The following is a 26,060-nucleotide window of genomic DNA, read 5'->3' on the forward strand; positions in this document are numbered from 1 at the left end:
AGCAACGTTTGTTCCGTAGTAATCCAGCCTCTTTTGATTTAAGATTTTCTTCTCGATTTACTCAAAGTTGTCAATAATATCCTTTGATTTCCATTTCTTTCTTCCTCTTTATTTTAGATATCTGGACACACACACACGCGCGCATCACACACACACACACACACACACACACACACACACACACACACACACACACACACACACACACACACACACACGAACCTGGAATTCTGTACATACGCATATGTATACATGTATGGAATGTATATATGGTTTTGGTAGTTGTGTTGATACTGTTGGTAGCTGTGATAGTTCTGATATAAATTTTGTTATTTTTGTCGTCCCCATTTTCAATGTTGTTTTAGTTGCTTTAATTGTTCTTGTTGCTCTTCTTACTTTACATTTGTCGTCTTTGTTTTCTTTGACGTTATAATAGTCGCTACTTATTGATGAGATACCGGAGCCGAGACGCTGGTATCATAAATTTTGGCCTCACCGTCGACTTCCGCACTTTTCTATATACTGCCATTGTTGTTGTAGTTGCTGCTGCTGGTTTATCGTTGCCTTTACTACCAGATGTTGTAGAGCTGGCCAATGAAATAAAGTTATTCAAATGGCTCCAAATAGAAACTGAAAGCAACCGGATTGGAGACACTTCTCGCTGGAAGAATATCGACTCATATAGAATCTCCTCCAGCGTTACTCGTTATTTATCAAAAGATTATTCTGTATACATGAATACTTATTTTATGCTATTGTTTTTGTCTCTGTATTCGAGTGTTAGTATAAAGATATTCGAGTGTTTCTGCTTATATGTTGTCATTACGGCTGCCCCGAAAGTAATGCAAAAGTTCACATGGCATGTTTAGTGCCTCGCATAGTGTTGTAGCGACGCCCCAGACGATGAAGTAAGCTAGCCCAGTACGTAGATAGATAAGGAGAAGTCTAGACATCGAGGTAGTTGAGTAGAAGTCATCCGAACGTGCGATATAAAGTGGCGACGAGGATTTCGTAGCTCGCACAGCCACTGTGTAGTATTGCGATATAACACAGATCGTTCATGTTGTAAATGTTTTAGAGTAGCTGAATCTCTATAAAAATACTACTCAACATAGTCTCATTTGCCCGATTGTTGGACACAACATTCGAATCTCCTTTGAAAATGTTTACGTTTGCTCTATTGTTCCTGCTTGTTAACAGTTCCTTTCAACGGGTCTTTGTCATCAAATGTTGTACCCCATGACTAACCTTCACTTGTCCAAACAGGTGAAAGTTACACGGCGAAGATTCACACTGTACAGACCAGTCTAAATTACCGATTCCTTGATTTGTTGCTAAATATTCAAACTTTTATTCGTTCGCTTCCTCTTAAAAGCTTCTCAAAGCCTTTTGAGAGTCCCAATGTGCATATTGCTGTTCTTGGCATAGCCACATTCGACAAAATAGAAGGAAAATTTCTTCATTGTCATTCCCAACGAATCAAATAGTTATCGTTATTTATCTATGTGGAATCTATCTCTTGAACATTTTAGGTCACAGGAAATAGGTGTGACTTCATTCCATAGTCAGAGCATTCGTTCCCGTACCATAACGACAAAGTTACTTTTTTTGTCACCAGATGAAAACGAAAAAGAAAACTGTCGTCATTGCCTTACAACACTTTCAACTGATTAGAGCTGAATTCCGTTCTTCTTCTATTTTTTTTTCAAACCGAGTGTTAAATACAGAGGTGTTCCCTTTCTACACACTCGGCAATGTAACATGTCTGTTCTTGCGAATCAATTCGTCCAAACGCTTGTGATTTGAGGCAGGGTAGTCACACGGACAGTTGATTCTCACTACATAGTTTATTTTCAATGCTGGTTCCCCCTTCTTTATATACTTTCATTTACCTGTGTACATAATTTTTGTATATGGTGTCATTTCCGTTAAGAATCTGTAGCCATCTGTGGATGCCAGACACTTTTGTAACTCACCTTTGTCAAGAACTGGATGTTGCCACGTTGCTTCTGCTTATAAGTCATTACTTAATTGCAATGAAGAAGAATAAACAAACTGACGTGTAACACTAACCACCGTAAACAAATTGAACAAACTATGTCAATTAAAGAGCTATTGTACACTTTCGCGTTACTTTCGAAAGAACCCTTGTACCTGCATGAATATACAAATAGAGAAAATATACAAATATTCCAAATAATCTAAGTGCTTCTTTAAACACTAAACAGACAACTTCATATGACAGAATTTTCTTATGATAACATGCAACACCATGTCTACAAAAAGTGAAGTATTTTTACTGGAAGTAATATTAAGTTTCAGTATCTATTCATATTTGTCATAAAATAAATATACAGCTGACTGAAAATATCATAACATTTATGAAGTCTCTCATATAAGTTTTTCTATTCTATAACTCCTTTTACCTTTTGATTTCAAGAATATTCATCTATTACAGACACGTTCAATACAAAATTACTACAATTCTCTGTTATCTATTGGTTCGCTAGTAAAATAAATAGAACTCGTATTCCCAAATCTGCTACTATGTTTCTTCGGGTGAGTGAAAAGAAATATCGAATATATTGGCATTACTCTGAGTGAATGTTATGTAGTTATGCGTTCGTCTATGCATTTAAATAAGCATTATGTAAGAATTCACTTACGCATCAATCAGTCTATATTATATTTTACTATCTATTTAATTATCTATCTATCTGCCTAAGGCATTACCGCCTGACCGTCGTGCCTTGTCCCGATGCCACCATCACGAAACTAGAACGCATACTTTTCCGCTTTCTGTGGAAGGGTGGCGTTCCGATGGTAAGGCGATCCATTTGCTGTCAACAACCGTTACGTGGAGGACTGGGGATGCCGTGGTTAATGATGCGCAGACATGCGCTGAGACTGCGGCATCTCTGGAACTTCATTGACGACGGTGAACAGGTGTGGGCGCCGTTTGTGAGGCACGCCTTCCCGCAGCTCGTCTCACTCACCGAACTGCAAACATGGATCAGGAAGAGACCGAAACTGGGCGAATGGCACCGCGAGTGTCGCCAAGCTCTACAACAGCTCTGCCGTCCGGGATCAAACTTCTGCAACTTCCAAACGACCAATGCGTTCTATAGAGGACTAGTGGAGGGGAGGTCTGACGACACTCTCGGGGCAAACCTGGGTGTCGACGAGAAATTCTTAACCCGCCTTTTCAAGACGACGTTCGGGCCGGGGCCAATGGATAATTTCCAGAGATCCCTGGCTTGGCAATGCTATCGAGACGCACTACCAGTTCGAGAGAAGATCTACAGACACGGTTCGAAAACCACCGGACCGACCTGCCCGAGATGCGGTCAGAGCGACGAAACCGTTCTGCACGCACTCGTGCAGTGTCCAGATATTTCAGAGCTGTGGACTTTCGTCGAACGGCTGTTGTCGCGTGTGGGACGAGCCCACTTATCAGCCGAGTCTATCGTGAATATTGTTCCGCCACCTTCCTTTAAACGGGAAGGAAAAACGGTTTTTGTAACACTGATAGCTATGGCAAAAGAATGCGTGTGGTGGACGCGTTTGAAAGGTCTACAAACAAACACTTTCCTCTCTGGTCAGTCCCTCGTCAACTTTTTCAAGTACCACTTGAAAAGGAGGATGAGGATAGAGAGGAAAGTGTTGTCGAATGAAAGTTTCAATAAAAAATGGGTAAATGTGGCAAGAATGGTAAGAATGAAAGACGACACCATTTTAAGCATAGACTTGTAACAAAAAGAGACAAAAAGAGAGAAGGTACTTACTTTCATGTACCTTCAAAAAAAAAAAGCCTGAGGTGACCGTGGTCTTTTCCGTAGGCTTTTCTCTCCACGGATAAACCTAATCTGTTCCCCGTTTTTTACATCGACTGTGATACACGATCCCTATTGATCGCCCCCTCCCACGTTTTTTTTTTTTTTTTTTTTTCTTCCCGCGATCCCTTTTGATCCAAATTATCCCCCCCCCCAAAGCTCTACTTTGTAATTTGTCCATTTTCTGTATTTAGCCCTGTGTGGCTATAATAAAAAGATATCTAGCTAACTTTCTACACGCCTACCTACATGCTTAAATTTCTATCTGTATATTGCACACTTCAATTTATTCATTTGTCTAATACCTTCTTACATAACTATTTACATTTCTTATTTTTGTTTCTATTTTTCTTTCTATATCCAATGTATCTAGTTGTCTATCTCTATAGGTCTTTGTATCTCATTTCACTATGTGTCTGCAAAATTAAACACATGAATGATTTATACTTCTATTTATCTTCCTAATAATACTTCGCTGTATATATTCTTTTATATAATCCTTAGAGAATATTGTTTTATTACTGTTTTGTCCCAAACTACCCGGACATGCATGATGGAACAGGGCTACGATCAAAAGCATTCCTATCCCGGCCATCCTGTCTGTGTAATAATTTGTAAGACTATATTCTGTAATTCATTACTCCTTTATTAAAACTGGTATATCGAGTACCATACTGAAGCATTCCCTTGAGTTTAGCCAAACAAATCGATCCTAGTTGTTGTTGTATCTGATATTTATTCTTTGGGTATACTTTACCGGAGTTACGTTTTCGGTGTATAAAGGAACAACAGTTGCGAAGCCGTGTGAGAATAAACACCATGATATGCACACACACAAATCACACCCAAAGACACACACACAACACACACTCACATGCTCTCTCTTTCTCTCCCTCTCTCTCACACACACATGGACACACACACATGATTATATATATGTACACACGCACGTACGACGAGGTTCCACTTAGTTTCTGTTTACTAAATACACGCACAATCATTTGTCGACTCAGGCTATTTAGGAGATGCTTGCCCTAGGTGTCGAACTCAGAAAGTTAATGCGACCCAACGTGACAGAACTTTTTAGATACACAGTCACCCAATGGATTTATGTTTCCTTATAGAGATATGAAAGATATAATGTTTAAATGGTCTTAAATTTACACACATTCCTACAAAAATGGTTGACTTTAAAATATATTTTGAATACATTTTATGATAGTTACAACTTTTCTCTTATCATGGTAACCAATCTTGATACAAATAACTTTCTAGATTTTATAACACAATCGGATTTGTAAACCGAATGAAGCATTAAATTACATAAAATGTTAAGAGCATGAAAATAATAATAACACCTTAGATTCGATTATATCAATTACACTAATCACTTTCAACTAGCAAGCGGATGTTTACAAATTTTTCTATATTCAATGATGAGGGTCTATACGCAGAGGAACATATATAATGAGGATCAACTAAGAACTGGTCAACCGGAAAATGAGAAATATGAGAGAAAATGCTCGCTCAGCACCCCACATATAACCAAAATATAGCACACCCAGAGCCAAAAGATTCTTTAAACAAGCTTTCAACAAAGCACGACATACACTGGAAAATTGTCAAGAGAAAAGTAATGAAGCTCCTTTGTTCCAGCAAACTAAGCGCAACTGTTCGCTTCCGTTAATTATTCTAAGCTGATCTAAGCGAGTACCTACGCCCCAGCAAACAACTGCAACGAACACAACCCGAATTCTTAGCTAGTCGACATATTAATAAGTAAAAATTATTGTTCATCTATAGGCTGTATAAAATAATCAAACATCCAAAGCATATGTAGTCTTTCCTTCTAATTCTTATTAGAAAACTATACTTTCCGAACAAGAAAGCCATACTTCCGAACACTACTTGCAAGGGACTACACAGTGTTATGGAAATAGTTCATGAACCTGGAAACCAAGAATATTCTATACAATGTGATATGAAAATACGTTAGTGAAGTCATACTCTTTTTTTTACATAAAAACGAAGCTTATAGTCAAAATATTATCACACTCATAGCTAACACTTCACCGCACAACTCTCAACACACACTCACAGAAAACGAATTCCCTTGAAATCCAAAAAAAACTCCCTTGAAATAGAATAGAAATAAAGACTCTTAACATTTGCTGAGAGATAAAATTTATATGCATAAGCACGTTCTAGGTTAACTACTTCACTCGAATACCATCACAATGGATGTGCAGTTTAATTCCTAAGGAACTGAGGGCCTTATAATATTTGACGTTTCCCAAATTTTACGTAATCTTCAATTTCAGTGTTATTCCCCTTAATCACGTACAACCATTGATAATAATACCTGCGGTTAGCTCGGCTAGAAATACTATATGTGTAGTCTACACATCTCGGTACCAATACACCTATGCATGTGTGCGTGTTTAAGTATCCTGGAATATATTTAGGGGCATGTTTATATGTGTTGTGCTTATATGTATTCATAGACAAATACATAAATATATATATATATTTGTGTGTATGTGTGTATGTGAGTATTTGTGTGTATGCACATGTGACTGTGTACATATGCATGCGAATATACACATTAAATGAAAGCATAGATTATATGAGCATGAATATTTGTATTTGAACCTGTGTAACCTCTTAATATATATTTGTTCATGTGCCTGTAGATACTTAAATCAAGATATGCACTCTCAGAATTATAAGTAGCTAAAATCTGTATATGTATGCATCTCTATAAATATAAATGCATAGATATGATTTTGTAACCCTGCACGCTTATGTATATGTGTATGTATCTAATTATATGCACATTTATGTGCCTGTATATAAGTCTGCTTGTATAAACATATCTATGCATGAACTACTGTGTATATCTGTATACACGCTTCTCTAGTGTGCTTAATTACAAATAAGCTAATGTACATGTGCTATCTCTGTGTGTACATGTTGCGTCGATTACTAGAGTGTATTAAGGTATTTGGATGCTAGCTACCGTACTAGTTTGCAGGTCAAGGCAGTTCTAATATTCTTTAACGTGCTTCCATACAATATCATCATAAAATTTCAAACATTACCGTTTTAATATGGGCGTTTGCTGATTTAAGAATAGCGAATATTCTAACTTAGATTATATCTTTATAGTTTAGTACTAAAAGATTAAGTGTAATTAAACGGAGAATTTCGGAATTTTCAAATGAGAAACCGGCAATCAGCCAAGACCAGAACTATCTCTTACGTCACATGTTTCACTTTTTCTCCCTCTCTCTCTCTTACCCTCAATTTTCACTCGAGGAAAATGTAATATGCAATGTGATTGTTACTTGTGAATATGAACTCCAAGGGTCAAACAAAATTGAATCTCAAAACTAGTCACAAATTAAATAATGCTATGCACGAAATCTCTCTCTCTCTCAGTATAACACTACATTTAGCTATCTGATAATATCGAGAAGACATGCTTTCGCAGTTGGTAAGAATAAGGTTGATATCTGCAGTCTTATGATTTCGACATTTTACATTTGTTGATTGACAATGTTTTCTGTCTGTCTGTCTGTCTGTCTGTCTGTCTGTCTGTCTGTCTGTCTGTCTGTCTGTCTGTCTCCATCTATCTATCATTCTTTGTAGAGACAGGGAAACACGAAGCTATCGAAAATAGTGTTTTAAAACGAATATTTACACGCTTTTATTTATACATTCACTATTCCAAGAAGAATTATTTCACGTTCTCTTGTTGCCTCTGACTTCTGGAATATATATACATATATACATACAAAGATATATATATATATATATATATATATATATATATATATATATATATATATATATATATATATATATATATATATATATATATATATAATATAAGTATGTATGTGTGTGGGGTGGGTGGGGTGGGGGTGGAGTTGCAATGGCCCAGTGACTCGCCGTCGTAGGATCGCAGTTTCGATTACCAGACCGGTTTTGAGTGTTTATTGAGCAAAAACACCTACCACTCCACGAGGCTCCGGCATGGGGTGGTCGCGAACCCTGCTGTACTCTTTCAACACAATATTCTCTCACTCTTTTTCCTTGTTTCTGTTGTACCTGTATTTCTACAGGCCAGCCTTGTCACAGTTTATGTCACGCTGAATCTCCCGTGTCTCTGGAGTGCTCAGCCACTTGCACATTAATTTCATGAGCAGGCTGTTCCGTTGATCAGATCAACAAGAACCATCGTAGTCGTAACCGACACACGCGCACATACACATCTCCGTATACTGCTAGCTGCTACCGATAGAAAGGGTATGTTGAAATGTAGTACCGTGATGTTAAATAATGTACATATTTCACATTGAATATTAAAGTGGAATGAAAAGAAAAAAATTGTAGAAATTGAATATACCTGAGGCCTAAAATCTTGCTATATATTATTACTAGAAAAGTACTAAATTTTCGCTTAGATCAGTTAAGGGAATTTACTCCCGCAGTCCCCCCAACTCCGCTATTGAAAACAAAAAATTACAAAATCCCCACTTTCGGAGTTTAGGGGGCTTGTGAGTGTAAATGACTTTGATTAATCTCAGCGAAAATTTAGCATTTTTCTAGTAATCAAATATAGCAACATTTTACTTCTCAGGCATTTTCAATTTCTACATTTTTAAAATTTTCACTTCACTCTATCGAAACAAATGAAGCAATATCTTCTTTGCATTGACAATCAATCATGATGTGTCAAGCGAAATCCTTACGCAATGAGCTACAACGAAAGTATACTACAGAAAGCTTAAGGAGGGCCTACTACTAAATAGAAAAAGATCGCCTTTCATTGTAATCCACTGCAGTTTTTCAATTCATGATACAGTTTCTGTTTGTTTCCACGTATGTATACTGAAGTCTCTATGTTATGTATAATTTCGTTGCGTTTTTAAATGCTTCACTAGTTTTTTTTATGTATACGTGATGTAAATGCTTTGCGACAAGTCTTGGTGTAAAATCAATAATATGAATCCAGTTCTGTTTGCGTTTGTATGTGTGTGTGTGTGTGTGTGTGTGTGTGTGTGTGTGTGTGTGTGTGTGTGTAAAAGATTATAGTGGCTGTATTTCTCAACTGATTTTCTCCAAACTGGGAACATACATTAATTATGTTACACCGATGGTTTTAGGATCTTAAAATGATTCATACAATGAGTAACGGGCCCTCTGAGAGTAGGAAATAACCGTTCCTAGGTTACATTGAGAAGGGAGGTAATTCTTTGCGAAGTAACTTTCAGAAATTGATTGTCTCCTTTACATCTATTGGTCAAAAAATTTTCACAATCTCAATTGGCTCAAAAAAACAGCACTCTACGGACAATTGCTGCTGCAGTACCTTCCTGGAAGTCCTCACATCTATAAGTTAGTTGATACAATCCCAGATCCAGAAGAGGTGGTAAATTATTCAACAGAAATTCTTAATTCATTGGAGCCTCCACGACTACCTCCCCACAAATTCGAACTGAAAGTGGGAACTCCAGTAATGTTATTGAGGAGTTAGTATCCACTAACACTCTGCAATGGGACACGCCTGGTGATAAAGAAGATGATTCCACATCTTATTGAGGCCACCATAATTTCAGAATGCGGAAAAGGAGATGATGTTTTCAAACCCAGAATTCTCTCATTCAATTAGGAGCAGAAATTCCGTTTTCATTAGGAAGAGTGCAATTTCCTATTCGTATCAGTCTGGCAATGTCTATCAATAAATCCCAGGGTCAAACAATGCTTGAGGTAGAACTTCTCTTGGAAGAGTTATGCTTACCACAAGAGCAATTAAATGTTGGCAGCTCTAGATTAGGAAGCCAAAATAAAATTGACAAGGGAAAACAAAGAATATTATTTACCAAGAGGTTTTGTAGGAATAACTACATCCTACGATGCGCTCCAGTATCCTCTGCTCTTTGCCAATGGTGAAGATGGATACCATTTCGGCATAATACCAACAAACCCGAAGACTGCACCAACAAAGCAATTTCCTACATGGACTTCAATATCAAAGCATATTCTCTAATTACTCCCACCAGCCACGCGTTAAGCGATTACGCCTTACTTTTTCAAGTAATTCATTACTACATATTCTCATGTGACTGCATAGGCTCAGTTTATATTATTTTAATTCTAGAGCCACACCAGTAATCCAATGACAACCCGTTGCCTTCTGCAACATTTCAACAGTTCATTTCTCCGTTGTCCTCTCCCATTGCAGCCCTTTTTCCGGAGTGCACCTACTTACATACAATATTTCCATTACAACTACATTCATTCGACTGTCAACCATACAATGGGTCGTGTTAGACGTATGTGTGTGTGCGTGTGTGTGTGTGTGTGTGTGTGTGTGTAAGTGCTTATATATATATAGTATCATGAAATAGTCGTATAGCAGTACTTTAACGGCTATTCACAACATTCATATATAAAAGCGCTGTTACTTTCTATATGGCCGTCCACTTCTTAAAATTGATGATTTCGAGAATTGTAGTTCTTAAGGTATACATACAGCAGCCAGGGCTTTGTTTCATTATGTCACTAGATTAAAAAAACATAATGACACGCGCACACGTCAGCATTTTAAGTTGATGGGTTTGTAACCAATTCTGAGATGCCATAGGCATGTTTCGAAGCGAGATAATTTGTATAGTTACTGGTAATGATATCAAAAGTTTTCAGGTCTGTGGTCCCAATTTTATTGACACGAGCAAAATGTTTTGAGAGCAAAACGTTAAGATGGTTAAATTCATTTCAGCTACAAAGTAATTCATCTTAGAGTCAACAACAAATATCTTCGTCGCCAAATATTTATTTGTTATCTTGGATACAAAGTAGGAAATCATTTTCTACAATCTGTTCCGGAAGGAATTGAAAACCTCCGTTGATTAATGACAATTATCTTGAGTACCGACCTTCTGTTACTAAGGACACAAAATAGCAAATAATCCGCTGCAAACTGACTTGGATAAGGTCGAAACTCTTCGTTGATTATTAAGGACCTAGCATTGTCAAGAAAATACAACTCCTTGGTTGTTTAGATTTTATTTGGTATAGTCTTTTACTGTCTCAGAATAAACTAAATGCCACTAAATCCATTCTCATTACAAAAATAACTCCTAGACACCGTTGATATTTAAAAAGAATACTCCTCTCTCACCTATCTTATTGAAGGATCCACTACACTTGAAACTGATTATTCGTAAACTAAAATCTTCAGTGTCATTTACAGTGTGATAAATCCATTAGTTTCTTTAGGAATCTTTCATACACTGAAAAATATCTCCCGTCAATTGAGTAAGAATCTAATGCAATCATAGGAAATGCTATGGAATAGAGAATATTCTTTTCACTCGAGGCCAAATCTACTAAAATTATTAGTAAAGTTTTCCATAACTCACTAGTCAATAAAACAATATCATTTGTATTTTCTCACAAATGTACATGAAAAAATAGAATATAAGACTTTTCATAAACGCGTCGTATTGCTGACATGTGAAATCAGACAAATACTTGCCAAACAGAAATCAGCCAATAATAATCTCAATAGATAGACCTCTGTAACATCTCATTGAATTGCAGGTTTCCATAAGCCGTTTTATGTAACCCGGCAGCCACTCGATCACGTTAACATGCCATTTTCTTTGTAAGATGTTAAGGCATAAACCGCAATTCTACATCCTCCTAAAGCCAAGTCAAAACAATCACTATTTCAAATGCCGTCTACAACAGCATGCCTCATGCCACTACATCATTATAATTATAAGCTAGGCGGCGATGCGGCAGAATTGTTAGCACGCCGCACAAAATGCTTAGTGGCATTTCGCCACCATTATGTTCTGAATACGAATTCCCCTGTGGTGGACTTTTTCTTTCATCCTTTCGGTCTCGACAAAATAAGTACCAATTAATCGCTGAGGTCGATGTGTTCGACTTAACTACTCCCATGGACTTTCTGGCCTTGTGCCAAAAGTTAAAATATCTATTATAGCTATAGATGGATACTCAAGGTTGCATTGTGAGCTTCTGTATTGATACATGACAGCTCGCACAATAATTTGCTGTCTTTTTTTAAGGGAAAGTCCATGTTTCGTTTCCCATCATAAGTCCAGTTACACAGAAAGTCACAATTTGTACTTCTGTATCGGTTTTGGGAACAACGACATTGTTAAAATTAGCACATTTCAATACTTACCTATCGAAAATATCACGCAGAAATGTCTAAATGACGGTCTATGGAGTTTTTACTCCTCACTCAGGACCATTTACACAATAACGATCGAATGATGCTTAAGTGGGGAATCATTCAAGCGAGATGGACCCTCCGTTCCACCTATATATATATATATATATATATATATATATATATATATATATATATATATATATATATATATATATATATATATACATACATTAATACATACATATATATACTCGTCCTGATTTGGTTTTGTTGTCCATTTTCTTTTAACATATTTGTGCTAACTCGGAAGACATCGACCCCAGGATTTATTCTTTGTAAGCCTAGTTCTTATTCTATCAGTATCTTTTGCCGAGCTGATAGCTTACATCGGTTGTCAAGCGATGGTGGAAGGACAAACACAGAGACAAAAGCACACACGCAGAAATATATACGACAATCTTCTTTCCGTTTCCGTTTATGAAATCCACTCACAAGGTCTTTGGTCGGCTCGACGCTATAGTAGAAGACACTTGTCCAAAGTACAGTGGGACTTATCCCGGAACCATGTGGTTTGGAAGCAAGCTTCATACCACACAGCCACGCCTGCGCGTGCGCAAATACACACGCGCAACCTCACACACAGACACACATTCACGCACTCACACATATATACATATGCATATATATATAACAGAATAACAGAATCACGTATGCGTGTGTGGAGACGTGTGTGCTTGTGTTTCTGCATTAATGCCTCAGCTATTATTAGCTTCTGTTCTTCAAACTGTCACAAATGCTTTAATGAATTTTTTGAAGCACTTTAAACGCCACTAATCACTCAAAATAAAAATATTATACTGACATATTCTCAAACACCTGGTTTTTGCATTTTCCGTTCACATAGCAGTCAATCAACCTCTTATTGCTTGTGTTTTGTATGAATTGTTTGAATTATGTTAATATATATATATATATATATTTTTATTAATCGATATATTTAAATAAGGATCGCTACGAAACTCTGCAAGATGCTGACTTGATAGAAGTAGACTAGCAGAAGACAAATCGATTTCATTCTGTATCTTGTCGTTGGTATAATCTTCAGTGTGAAAGCGAAAATGCGAAAACATTCAAAATAGGTTAGATCGTTCTCGCAAATTGTCAACAGGCCCCATGCCTGATTACTGCTTAAAGAATTGTGAGTAATTATGAAATTCGCATTAATAGCATTTCTAAGTGAAAATATTCTATAATTGAAAATAGCTCCGCAAGTCCTTTTTGATTACTAATCAAAAAATAAAATATTACTACCGCAACAGACATGCAGCGTTAGTTTTAAGTATCCACAATCTTAATCTTCACTATTGTCATCCATATGCTACATATTTGTCCATTTGTATATTTGTCATATTGAGAAAGAATAGGCAACGATCCACCGTTTTATTCGACTCCAGCTTACAGCATACTAAACAAGGAAGGTATACTTTTAACTGACAAATTTCCCCTGAGGTATAGTATTTATATATCTGAACCAGAAACGCGGCCAGCTGGCGAAAACGTTAGCACGCCGGGCGAAATGCTTAGCGGTATTTCGTCTGTCTTTACGTTCTCAGTTCAAATTCTGCCCAGGTCGACTTTGCCTTTCATCCTTTCGAGGTCGATAAATTAAGTACCAGTTTCGTACTGTGGTCAATCTAATCGACTGGCCCCATCCCCGCTAAATTTCGGACCCTGTGCCTAGAGTAGAAAAGAATATATCTGAACCAGAAGTTCAAATTGCTAGAACCCTTTAATGATTTGGTTTCTCTTGTGTTTTCCAGATATTTCCTGAACGATGAGGAGTTTTTTGTATTAGAACGGTATATTGTCATTCATATAATCTCTAGCAAGGAAGTGAAATCACACGACATAGGCTAGATTGTTTTCGAATGTTGTTAACAGGCACCGTACCTAATTACTACTGAAAGTATTAAAAGTGTTGTATTTATAGGGAGTATTTATGAAATTAGCATTAACCAGATGTTTATGAGAGAATATTCTGTAAGTGAAAATAGTTCTAGAACTATGGTGCAAGATAGTACCACGCAATGAGGAGTAATGCGTTACGTAGCCAAATATCTCGATCTGATTCGTTACGTGCCACTTGTTTGTATTATACATACATACATACATACATACATACACACACACACATATATATATATATATATATATATATATATATATATATATATATATATATATATATATATATATATATATATATATATATGAGTGTGTGTGTGTTTGTCTCCCCCCAACGCATGAACAACCAATGCTGGTGTGTTTACGTCTCCTGTAGCTTAGCCGTTCGGAAAAAGAGACCGATAGAATAAGTACTAGGCTTACAAAAAATAAGCCCTACAGTCGATTTGTGCGACGGAAGGCGGTGCTGCAGTATGGCCGCAGTCAAATGGCTGGAACAAATAAACGAATACATACATACATTCATACATACATACATATATATATATATATATATATATATATATATATATATATATACATTCATACATATATATACATTCATACATACATACATATATATATATATAGTTGAAATGTATAGAAAAACAAAAGAGGAAGACAGATGTAGAGACAACAGGGAAGTGTATTAGTTTGGCGTGCGGGAAAATATAAAAGTCTTTTTCGTTTCGAGCCTTCAACTGAAAGGAATAAGAGAAAATAAACAGAGACAGAATGGAAAAAAAAAACTTGTGGATTTATCGGTCAAACATGGTAAATATATTATATAATCATTCGATTTGCAAAATATAAATTCAGGAATATAATCAATAATAGTTAAGTGTCGAATTCCTGAAAATTGAATTGTGTGCGTTGATGTAATCGCAGCACTGGATATGGGCATAAACCCATAATACTTTCTACTATACGTACAAGGTCTGAAGTTTTGTAGGAGGAGGCTATTCGATAACAGCCATTCGATATTCGACTAATATTTATTTACCCACCCAGAAAGGATAGAAAGCAATGACGGACGTCGGGGGGAATTTGAACTTAGAACGTAAAAACGGACATGGGCTTAAATAATTAATATCAATTGCTATTGTTTGAAACCAGGTCATCTCAGTGAGCAGAGTTAAGATAAAAGATTTTCAAAAGGCAATAATTTCTTCCTTATTTCAAGTTCGCTTATTTAGAACTATATTATAAAATACGCCATTCGATATGTTAAGAGAATAAGGTGTGACATGGGACTAATTTATTTGTTAATTAGAGGATGGCGAGCAACCTCATATAAACTCCTTATCTGATTGTTGGTTACATTATAATTGTTTAATAAATAAACGAACATTTATGTATAGAATGCTCTGATCAGCCAACGAGAAATCGTATACAGAGTAATTTGACTGGAAATAACAACCATATCTTTAATGTGGCATTCTACTCTAAGGGCATGTGTGATATTGTAATCTCTACATTATTTACATTATTTACATTATTTATATTTGACAGATATTTGTCTTCATCTTGTTTGTTGTTAACAAAACGTTTCGTCTGATATACCCTCTAGCCTTCATCAGGCGTCTTAGGGAAATTTCGAACCTGGGTTCTCATTCCTAAGGTATTTTTCGATGCTGATCATATCACAGGCTATTGTCACTGTTATAGCCATTATTATTTTTATTTTAACAGTCTTTTTTCTTTTATAACATTTATAATTTGCCAGCAAAAAAAAACAAAAAGCTACACTCTGGCCTAAGTAAGATTATAAACTTGAAGAATCTATAAAAAAAGAACATATGACGTAATAAAACTGATATTTATTTACATAAATGAAAATCTACAAAGTCGGAACTTTCACCTAAGTTCTGAAGTCGTCGTAATGGTGACTTAGTGTATATTTCACCTTCTTGCTGGCATCTGCACGTTTTCGCTATTCTAGTATTTTATATCGTTCCATATATCTTTTATTTTCACTTCTTATCTTGATTTGTCATTTTGTAACTTGCTTAATCTTTCTAACGTTGTTTCAATGAACATGAATACTTATACCATTTGCAAATTTTAGTCCAATTTTTACAAACTGAATGAAAAATTAATTTGGCTCGAGAGAATGAACTTAGTATGAAGTAACTTTCTATCCCTTCATGTTTCATGTTTATATTTTTCGGAGAGTATGAATTTGATCAAAACGGAATTGGTACAACAGAGTATCTTATTCCAAAACACAAATGAAAGCAACTTTACTGGTGAAGCATTTGCATAGAATTTGACGAAGATAAAAAAATGTCAATTTATCTCACTGTTTACATTTAATTTCTAAATTCGTAAATTAAAATTCTCCAACCAATAAGTAGTCCTACTTTCGTTCTTATAGTTCTTAGATTGCATTTTGCTGACCATAAAAACTAAAGGTGCAATAAAGTGGTCCGATCTTGTACTGCAGCTAGGTGGATCAGAGTAGCAAAGGAATCTATATGCCAAGACGCCATAAAGATAAGATCACAAAAAGTCGTATTTATTAGTATAGACACTTGTTTGAATACGTTAGTTATTGTGTTGAAACGGTCTGCATTCCTGCTTTCGTGGGCGTTATTTTTCTTGTCTATAAACCAGAAAGTTATGCGGACGCATGCACAGATATTCGCATTTATCAGCATAGAGTACGTAAGCTGTACATTTGCCGAATGAACCTATTCGTGTCACACGAACTTCAGAAATAGCAGCTTAGTTTCTACTAATTTATATCGTAAGGATTAAAAAAAAGTAGGATATTTATTATAAAATTGTTCTAACAATGAAAGAAAGAGTAGAAAGGATAGATATGATTGGAATGACTTCAGATCTCAAGAACAAGAGTTGACCTAGCAAATACTCCAGCTGCAACAACAATATCTCTCTGTTAAGAAGCTGATTAGATAAACACAGATAATGCATCAAGCTGATTTATTTTCTCCGTTGCAAATTTATATAATGTTTTTGCAACGTCTACTTCCTATTAACATATATTTTTCTCTCTTCTTTTCCTATTATTCTTGGAATGTCTACGTATAAAGAAACAATATACGTAGCTATAAAGTAACAGTATTATTTCCATGAACAATGATTGGTAAATATAAATTGACAAATATAATTTGTAGACGCTTGGCTAAGATTCAGCACTGGAATGCGTTTGGTTCTGTCCTTACAATCATGCGTACACTCCATCGACCACTGCTACCACCACCACTGCTACCCCCACCCCCACCCCACCCCCACCATCCCACCAACAAACACCCCACCCCCACCACCACTGTCGCAATTGACACCTGAAAAGACACTAGTACGACGGTAATGACTGCTGTGAAAGCAATAAAAACAAAAGCGATGTATTCCAGAACACCTGTATTATACTCCCGATCAAGAACATCAACGTATATATTTGATATGATGCTAATTAACCTCTACGAAGATGTTGTAAGCAATACTGAAAATAAAATTACACAAATTGTTTAAACAAAAAGGAAAAAAAAGTCATCTAATGCTATATTATTTGCGCGTTCTTAAAATATTTTTGCATTTCTACCTGCAACAACCAAGGTAGAGATGTATCTCTATAGTCGATCAAAATGACTGAGACATCGGTAAACTCATCATCGGATCACAAATACACATAGATAGATATATGTACATAGATATATGCATATATGCCCACGAATATATATATATATATATATATATATATATATATATATATATATATATATATATATATATATATATATATATATATATATATATATATCAAATAACGAAGGTGGCTAGATGACATATAAAACCAAAAACAAAAAATTTCAATTTTCTCTAATAGTGACTGAGCGCACAGGGATGCACCTACTTTCCTGGAAACAAAAGTCAAAGGGCCTTATAGCCACAAAAAGCACATTCTACGAACTATAATAGAAAATTTAGACGAATACATATAATTAGATTAGTGTGTTTAAATGTTGAGTAGATATCCTAGATAATAGAATCCCAAACGATAAGGAAAATCAAACCAAACCTAGATACATAAGAATCAACTATGAGACAACAAATTAAACACAACGCCACCAAATCCCAATGCCACTCCAAACACACGAACAAACAGCCATAACAGAAAATATAAAAACCATGATGTCCTCTGGTATAACCCAATCTGGGACTCGAACATCTCATCTAAGACTGTGAAAGAAAACAAAGAAAACTGTGAACGATAAGAACAAAGATATAACTACTTAAAATATATACTCACCAATATGTTAATTCAATCATGGTAGCACAAACAATGCGTAAGTAAGATTGTATCTGAAAATAAAATGAGTATATTGTTGCATTACAGTGTAGTTTTCTCGTTTCATATTTGTAAATTTTGACACTAGTTACACATAATAAACACGAACTAGCTAATTAATTACTGGTATATGTTTACTACGAAAGCAGAACGCCAGTAAGAATAACGAGGGAGATTAATTGCTTTAAGATACTCGGCTGCACGTTATAACGTTGTCACCTTCAATCTTATGACTGAGTTTGCCTTTTCATCTCATGAAGCCAAAGTTTATTGTATACACAAGAGTGGACACAATTTATTAAAACCCTCTCCTCAATAAACAATCACCTGGCTATCTGCTCGTATGTGACATTCTTATTTGATATTTTAATGAGTTATACTTATTAGTGTGTTTCATTAAATCCATGAAGTCTACCCACTGCTCTCTTCTGATATTCTTGGAACGGAGTTAAACATTGAAGAGCAGGTAATGGACTGAATTATCGGAAAATTATGATTTCAGATCAATTTTCTTGCCAGGAACTAAGATTCTTTATCTCAGATCACATTGTACTAAATCTACAGGAAAGAAGCTGATAAGTTTTAATTATTTATCAAAGAATAAATATTTTTGTGTATGCAGATAAACACAAATACACGCGCGCACGCACACACACACACACATACACACACATATCGATTTATTATATCTGGAAGCATTCTGAGCAAAACATCGTGCGCAAGAAAAGTCGAAAAACCATCGGGATGGAAGTAGTGTAATATGGAAACAAGCAAAATCACAGAATATAGAAAAATATATACATAAACGTTAAAAGTGTTATATGACGCAGCCCGTATTTTACGCAAGAAAATTATCATTAAGAATCACGCACCAATCCGCAAATGGTCAGCAGATTTCCGATCCAGGACGATTACACAAACCATATACCAAATGTCCGAGAAAATCACTATGTAATAATATAATCCAACTCACACTATTACGAAACTATGACAATCCACAAAAAACATCGAATCGAAACATGGGTTTCTTGGTCCGATCGGAACGTCGAGTACGCCGCGATTGCATATGCCGTGAGAGAGTGGAGATAGATAGATAGATAGATAGATAGATAGAGAGAGAGAGTTCACATCATATATATTAAGTGTCGAGTAGTAAATTATCCAATTGAGTCTTCGTTAGAAGATTGCATGACTGTATATTTGAATTTAAACAGTATTTGTTTTGTATTTCTAGCACACTGCGTGTTGTCATGGTGTGCCAGTGCTCAGTACTCGTAAGCAATCTCCTAAGTGTCGTTGTAATACCATTAACTTTTCTTTTCTCTCTATTTCAATTTGAAGATATCGCTATGTCTGGTTTAAACACACTTGGGTAATATAAACTATGTTGTGTGTAGATGTAGAACAAATATATTAAATGAACGGAAACCATAAACATATCCGTACATAATGCACAATGTATTTCATCATAGCAATTTGCATTAAATATATAGTTTGTCTTCCTTATTCTAAACATCAAATGCAACTATAATTTAGTTTCTTGTTTTTCTCAAATGAAAATATGCAGTTACACAGAAAAACAGAGATAATTATAGTTTATCTTTCATCTTTTTCTTCTTTTAGTCATTAGACTGCAACTCGGCTGGGACACCTCCGTGTAGAATTGATCGAAGCATCTTCCATTTTTTAAAGCTCGGTACATTTTTTGTCAGAACACAGAACTATATGGTTGGGGAACAGACTTCTTTCCACAGTCACGATTGTGGCTATATACCAGAAACAGGTGTAAAGGCATCACCTGTAGGAATGATTTTCTTTGCATTCCGCCTTTGCATTTCACCTTTATTTGTAAATATCATGGCTGCATTTAGTTGACAAGAGATACACGCACGCGCACACACACACACACACACACACACACACATACACACACACACACACACACACACACACACACACACACACACACACACACACACACATACAAACAAGTGGTTATATTTTTGTTATTGTTTTAAATGTAGCTTCTGTTTCGGAAGCTGTAAAACAAATGACATCACCACAGTTGAAAGTGTGCAGCTGTCTTATTTAATTTAATCATTTATTTAATTTCTGTCACAATTGATAAGTAATAACGACGATGTTTACACACTCACGAAGGACCAGTCATTGATTCACTGCATTATTGATTGCGCTGCATTATTGATTGAGTGATAAGCGTGTGTCTGTGACTCTCTTTATAACAAATATCACAGGGAATTTCGTTCGTTGAACACTGGTTTACTTCGCCAACAATTATATTGTTATATATATGCATGCACGCACACACGCACCCCCACCCACCCAGACACACATACACGTATGTATATATTCTTTTCGTCGGTGGTGGTGAAGTTAGTTTCAGCCATAATCGTGTTAGCGAAATTCCACGTAGTATAAGGTATATTTTTAAAACCCGTTCTGAATAACGCTACGTTGGTAGATAAAACATGTTTCTCTTTTACATAGTGGGAGAAAAAACTGGTTACTGATTTAGGGCTGGAGGAGTCGGCATAAATGTAGAAGGAACGTTCAAAAATATAATTTAAACGGACCTCTACACCTACATGTAGGTATGTATATGTCTCTATGTATGTATATGTCTGTACGTATGTATTTTTATTAGTCCAGTCAGTTTCTTGCTACACTTATGTTTCGCCTGTGTGGTGGACCATCTATACTCGACATTCTCGACTTTCAGAGTAGCGAGAGACTGATTTCGTCATGGTAGTACTACAGCATGGCTGTAGTTCAATGACTGAGACAAGTAAAAGGTACAGATAGAAAGTATATATGCATATAGTTATGGATGACACTGCGAATATTATCACATTCATGGTACCAGATGTTTACTCTGTTTTAAATGCCTCACTCTCCTCCTCAGAAAGTGATCAAAATAAACGATTCTTTCGTAGGAAAAAATTTGAGACTTAAGTAGGAAAACCATGATCCATGATAGAACCAATTATACATTATCGCTGTTCTGCTGGTGATTAAATATGGTAGCAAGCGTTGCTCAAATTATAGATATGCATCATTTTGATTTCTTTACATGCATATATATTGTAAATGTGAAGCAGTTGTATGTAATACCGAATATTTTACAGGCGTTAGATATGTGTATTATATTTGACTGTTGGTTCTATTCCACGTTTTCTGGTTTCCCTGGTAAGATCAGAGACTGAATATATGAGATACTAAATGAAGTCTGCGATTGTGGAGCAAGTGATATTTGTAGGCTGAATTTCTTGTGCAGTATTATCAGGAGGATTATGGCAAGATGTGTGATGTTATCTGCATATGAAATCGGATACATGTTTTGTAGAAGTATGGGACATACATATATTTATAGCTTGAACGTGTGGATGAAAGGTAGCTCTCTCTAGTACTGCATTCAAAAACTTGCAGGAATTGTTTATGCGCACCTGATAGGCTTGATACGAAGTTTGTTAGCCAGCTGACTACATGTTAAGCTACGTGTAATGTTCCTTCCGGTGATGTTGAATGAGAAAATAGGGGAAAATGATGTCGAAACATTTGGTAATACCAATGTTAGTTAAAATGGTATATGAGTGAAATATTTGTTGTTAGAATCATTCGGTAAGTTCCGTTACATCTGTGCATAATGAGGTGATTAAATATAGTGATGTTAAAACGTCATGTTTTAAATGTGAGTTTAAATGGATATGTGAATTAGAAGTGGCAACGATGAGACTGTCTAATTGCTGAGGATATACATTGAAGGGTTTCGTGTCAGTATTACAATAGTTGACTATGGGTATTACTGACATACGGAATTGTTATAATTTTGCTCACCTTCCTGATTTTGAGAATTTGATGCCGTTCTTAAGAGGAGATTTATATGACGGTGAGTGCAGCTATCTCTTCAATGCGATGTTACATGCTTTAGATGTATGTTTAAGGTTTGTCCCATCGGAGGCTTTTGAATAAACATTTTTGTACTGATTTTCGGGCGTATTTTGATACGGCGTATCAAAGAGAGGTGTAAAAATTATAGCCCATGGATAAATTGCGTATTTTTCGTTTTGTTGTTACCTAAAGTTTCGAAGAATTACTCTGATTGATTTTCGAGAATGTCTGACGAGGGAGCGTGTTTTGTACTGCAGTATGTGTACATTGTTTGTAATAGATATTGTGGTACTGAGTGTGCTGTGATCGTTGTTGTTGATGATTATGCTAATTACTCTGAAGACTGATTTATTGTCAGTTTTGTAGTTTAAGATGTATAAAAATATTTGCCGATCTCCTAAATATCATTTGCTTATGATTTTATTTAATATCTCCTTGTTTACTCGTTTGATGCTGTTTCTATATTTACGCTGTGTGTAGATTTGACATATTGTGTTTGAGGTTGTCTCTGATTTTTATGAGATTGGCTATTCTGGTGTGAAGAGGTAGTTCTATTGTTATGCGATCTTGTGGGATATTATACATAGATCCGTAAATATTTTGTTGAATATGTGTCTTAGAGTGGCTACATTGTTGATTGTGATGCGGTGAATACTTAAAATCTTGATTATATTTCTTTATAAAACTACGGCAACTTTTAACAGGTATTTTCTTCGTCTGTCGGGCTGCCCGTATTATCAGTATCTGTTTCTCCCCCGCGCTCTCTCAGTAAATATATATATTAGGGTATGTATGTATGTATATACATAGGCGTAGGAGCGGCTGTGTGGTAAGTAGCTAACTTACCAACCACATGGTCCCGGGTTCAGTCCCACTGCGCGGCATCTTGGGCAAGTGTCTTCTACTATAGCCTCGGGCCGACCAAAGCCTTGTGAGTGGATTTGGTAGACGGAAACTGAAAGAAGCCCGTCGTATATATGTATATATATATGTATGTGTGTGTGTATGTTTGTATGTGTGTGTTTGTCCCCCCAACATCGCTTGACAACCGATGCTGGTGTGTTTATGTCCCCGTACCTTAGCGGTTCGGCAAAAGGGATCGATAGAATAAGTACTAGGCTTCTAAAGAATAAGTCCTGGGGTCGATTTGCTCGACTAAAAGGCGGTGCTCCAGCATGGCCACAGTCAAAAGACAGAAACAAGTAAAAGAGTATATATATATATATATATATATATATATATATATATATATATATATATATATATATATATATATATGTATATATATATATACGTGTATGTGTGTGTGTGTGTATGTATGTGTATATGTATGGGTATGTATATACTGAATCTCCAGTATTTTTGCTCCTTATATTTCTCTCTCTCTCTCTCTCTCTCACTCTCACTCTCTCTCACTCTCTCTCTCTCTCTCTCTCTCTCTCTCTCTCTCTCTATATATATATATATATATATATATATATACATACATACATGTATGCCAAGGTAACTGTAGCATTATTGGTGTGGGACAGGAGAAATAGTGAGACCATTGATGCACAATTGTTGTATATGGGAAACCGATTTTCGCCGCTCAACAATTAAGAACATTTCTTCTGGTCAAATTCCATTCCAATATCATCTGAAAATGTTATTTCCAGTTGCATATTTTTGGTATTGTTGCCACTTTTAGTATAAGTGTTAAGGTCACCCACAGAAAAATTATGGGGCATCCTAATATCTCTTGCAGTTTCAGACCCTAATATGCAGACGTTTTTTTTTTGTGTTGCAGGAATGATAATGGGTTTAACGCCGAAATGAACAGAAACACAGAGAGACTTGGAATATTCCCTTCGAAATATTTATGGCATTAGAGATGATTGTTCCACTCTCTGTACTAAATGTGAGGATTGTTGCCCACGTCTTTGTAAGCCTCTCAATGGCAGCAATTAAAGTAGCTGGCACGTATGCCAAATGGAGATACATCAGCAGCCATGCATGATGAATACAATCAAATACCTTTTTATAATCGAGCTATATGTTGTAAGGCTGCTACGATGTTTTCTTTTAAAATCTCAAACAGTACAGCCTTGTTTATCAGAAGCTGTTTGGCACATTCTCCGCCTAGCTCATCAGTCACTATATTGTTGGACTCACAATTATCCTGGAGGAATTGGTTGAGGCAGCTTGTGTACAGTTTACATATAATAGTTAGGCAAGCAATGGACTTCTATTTTTCAGGTAACTCGCTAGTTTCATTCTTGACCATGAGTTTCGTAGCGCCAATTTAATATTTCAATCTGATCTTCCATAATACTTTTGAATATACCAATTAGTGTAAAATGTCAGCCTCTTATACCAGTATCCAACTAACCCTAACACTAACCCTTCCAAGTGCCTTCCCGTCATGCAGTTTGCCTACAGCTACGATGAAAATTTCCGGGTCAATTGTATGTTTAACTGTTGATGTTGGTACAAAATCTCTTTAGCGATTTAGCCACGATGCATTGAGATTGAAGTTCCTCTATTCAGTCCAGGTTTTCTACCTGATTGATTCAAATTCTTGAGAGGAGGGCTTTCTTAACAGTAATATTTTCCATCTTCAGTTCTCTAAATACTGTCTGTGGGTTAGACGCATATTTGTGATTTGTATGTGTGTAAATATGTATGCATGCATGTATGTATGTATGCATGTATGTATGTATGTCTGTATGTATTTATGTTTGTATGTGTGTGTGTATGTATGTGTGCGTGCTGTATGTGTGTGTATGTATTTATGTATGCATGTAGATACATGAATATATACTTAAATATATGTATGCACTGACACACATATACATATATATGTGTGTGTTGAACAAAAGGAAGTAAAAAATTCGATGACGCGACTGATATATAAAGCTCTATTATTTTGTAGTCATCCCTGTATTCCGTTATTCTTGTGAGGAATATGCAAGCAGTTGAAAGAAGAAATCGCATAGACTAGTGCGTGGTTTTGCTTACCTACAATCCATAAAACAAGTAGAATTATAGCAACCCAGTGTAGCTCTTAATTGAGTTGTATGCAATTTAATGCAAAATAGTGCATGACAGTTTTATTAACTACTACGTATAGTTAATATTGTTAACTTTGGTAGAGTAAATTCCCGTTATATAAAAAGAATTACTCAACACAAGCCTCCATCACAAACGATGCACTTGTACTATCATTGAACATAACTCTCGTAATACACTTTTTGAACCAATTTTTGTGTGAACTGCTGTATCAGTTTATTCAAAACCACATTCAGCTTGTCTCTGCAATCAATTTATTGTCCCCGAAAAATGTTCGTCATTGGAACAAATATGTGGACATCAGAGAGTGCTATATCCTAGGTGTATGATAGGTTTGGGGCCACTAAATTGTCCGATTTGTAGACTGCCTAATTTGCTGCCAAAGATATGCGACTTCGCGCATTCACATGGTACATGTGAATCTTTTCCAAATTCTTGTCCGGCCCATTTCATTTGAATGACTTCTCTAAGCTTTTTTACTTTCTCAACGTACTACTCACTTTTTTCATTACAGGTACGTTCCAGAATGAAAGAGAATAACGCTCTTGTCAACCAACCACAAAAGATTCATGCAAATTGCAAGCTGTTGAATTTCTGAGACCTTAAAGAAGAGGGGTGACGCTATTCCACTGAGAGAGCCCTCGTTTATGAATCAATAAAATGTTCACTGTACAGTTCCTCTCACAAGATGGGGGTCAAGCGAAACTTTATTAGATTCAAACGCTTGCAGCAGGTG

The 26,060-nt window shown here is 35.9% G+C and overlaps 1 protein-coding gene across 4 annotated transcripts in view; it reads right to left on the minus strand.

Moving 5' to 3' along the window:
* LOC106880286 (tachykinin-like peptides receptor 99D) overlaps positions 1-26,060 on the minus strand; it is a 630,110-nt gene that overhangs the window by 511,531 nt on the left and 92,519 nt on the right. For all 4 annotated transcript variants that reach the window (XM_089347886.1, XM_089347889.1, XM_089347890.1 and 1 more), the window contains exon 2: positions 18,326-18,378. The gene's annotated coding sequence lies outside the window, so the exon portion shown is untranslated. The remainder of the gene's footprint in view (positions 1-18,325; positions 18,379-26,060) is intronic.

This window comes from Octopus bimaculoides, chromosome 2 (assembly GCF_046866305.1).
Source record: "Octopus bimaculoides isolate indiv1 chromosome 2, ASM4686630v1, whole genome shotgun sequence".
Taxonomy (NCBI): Eukaryota; Metazoa; Mollusca; class Cephalopoda; order Octopoda; family Octopodidae; genus Octopus; species Octopus bimaculoides.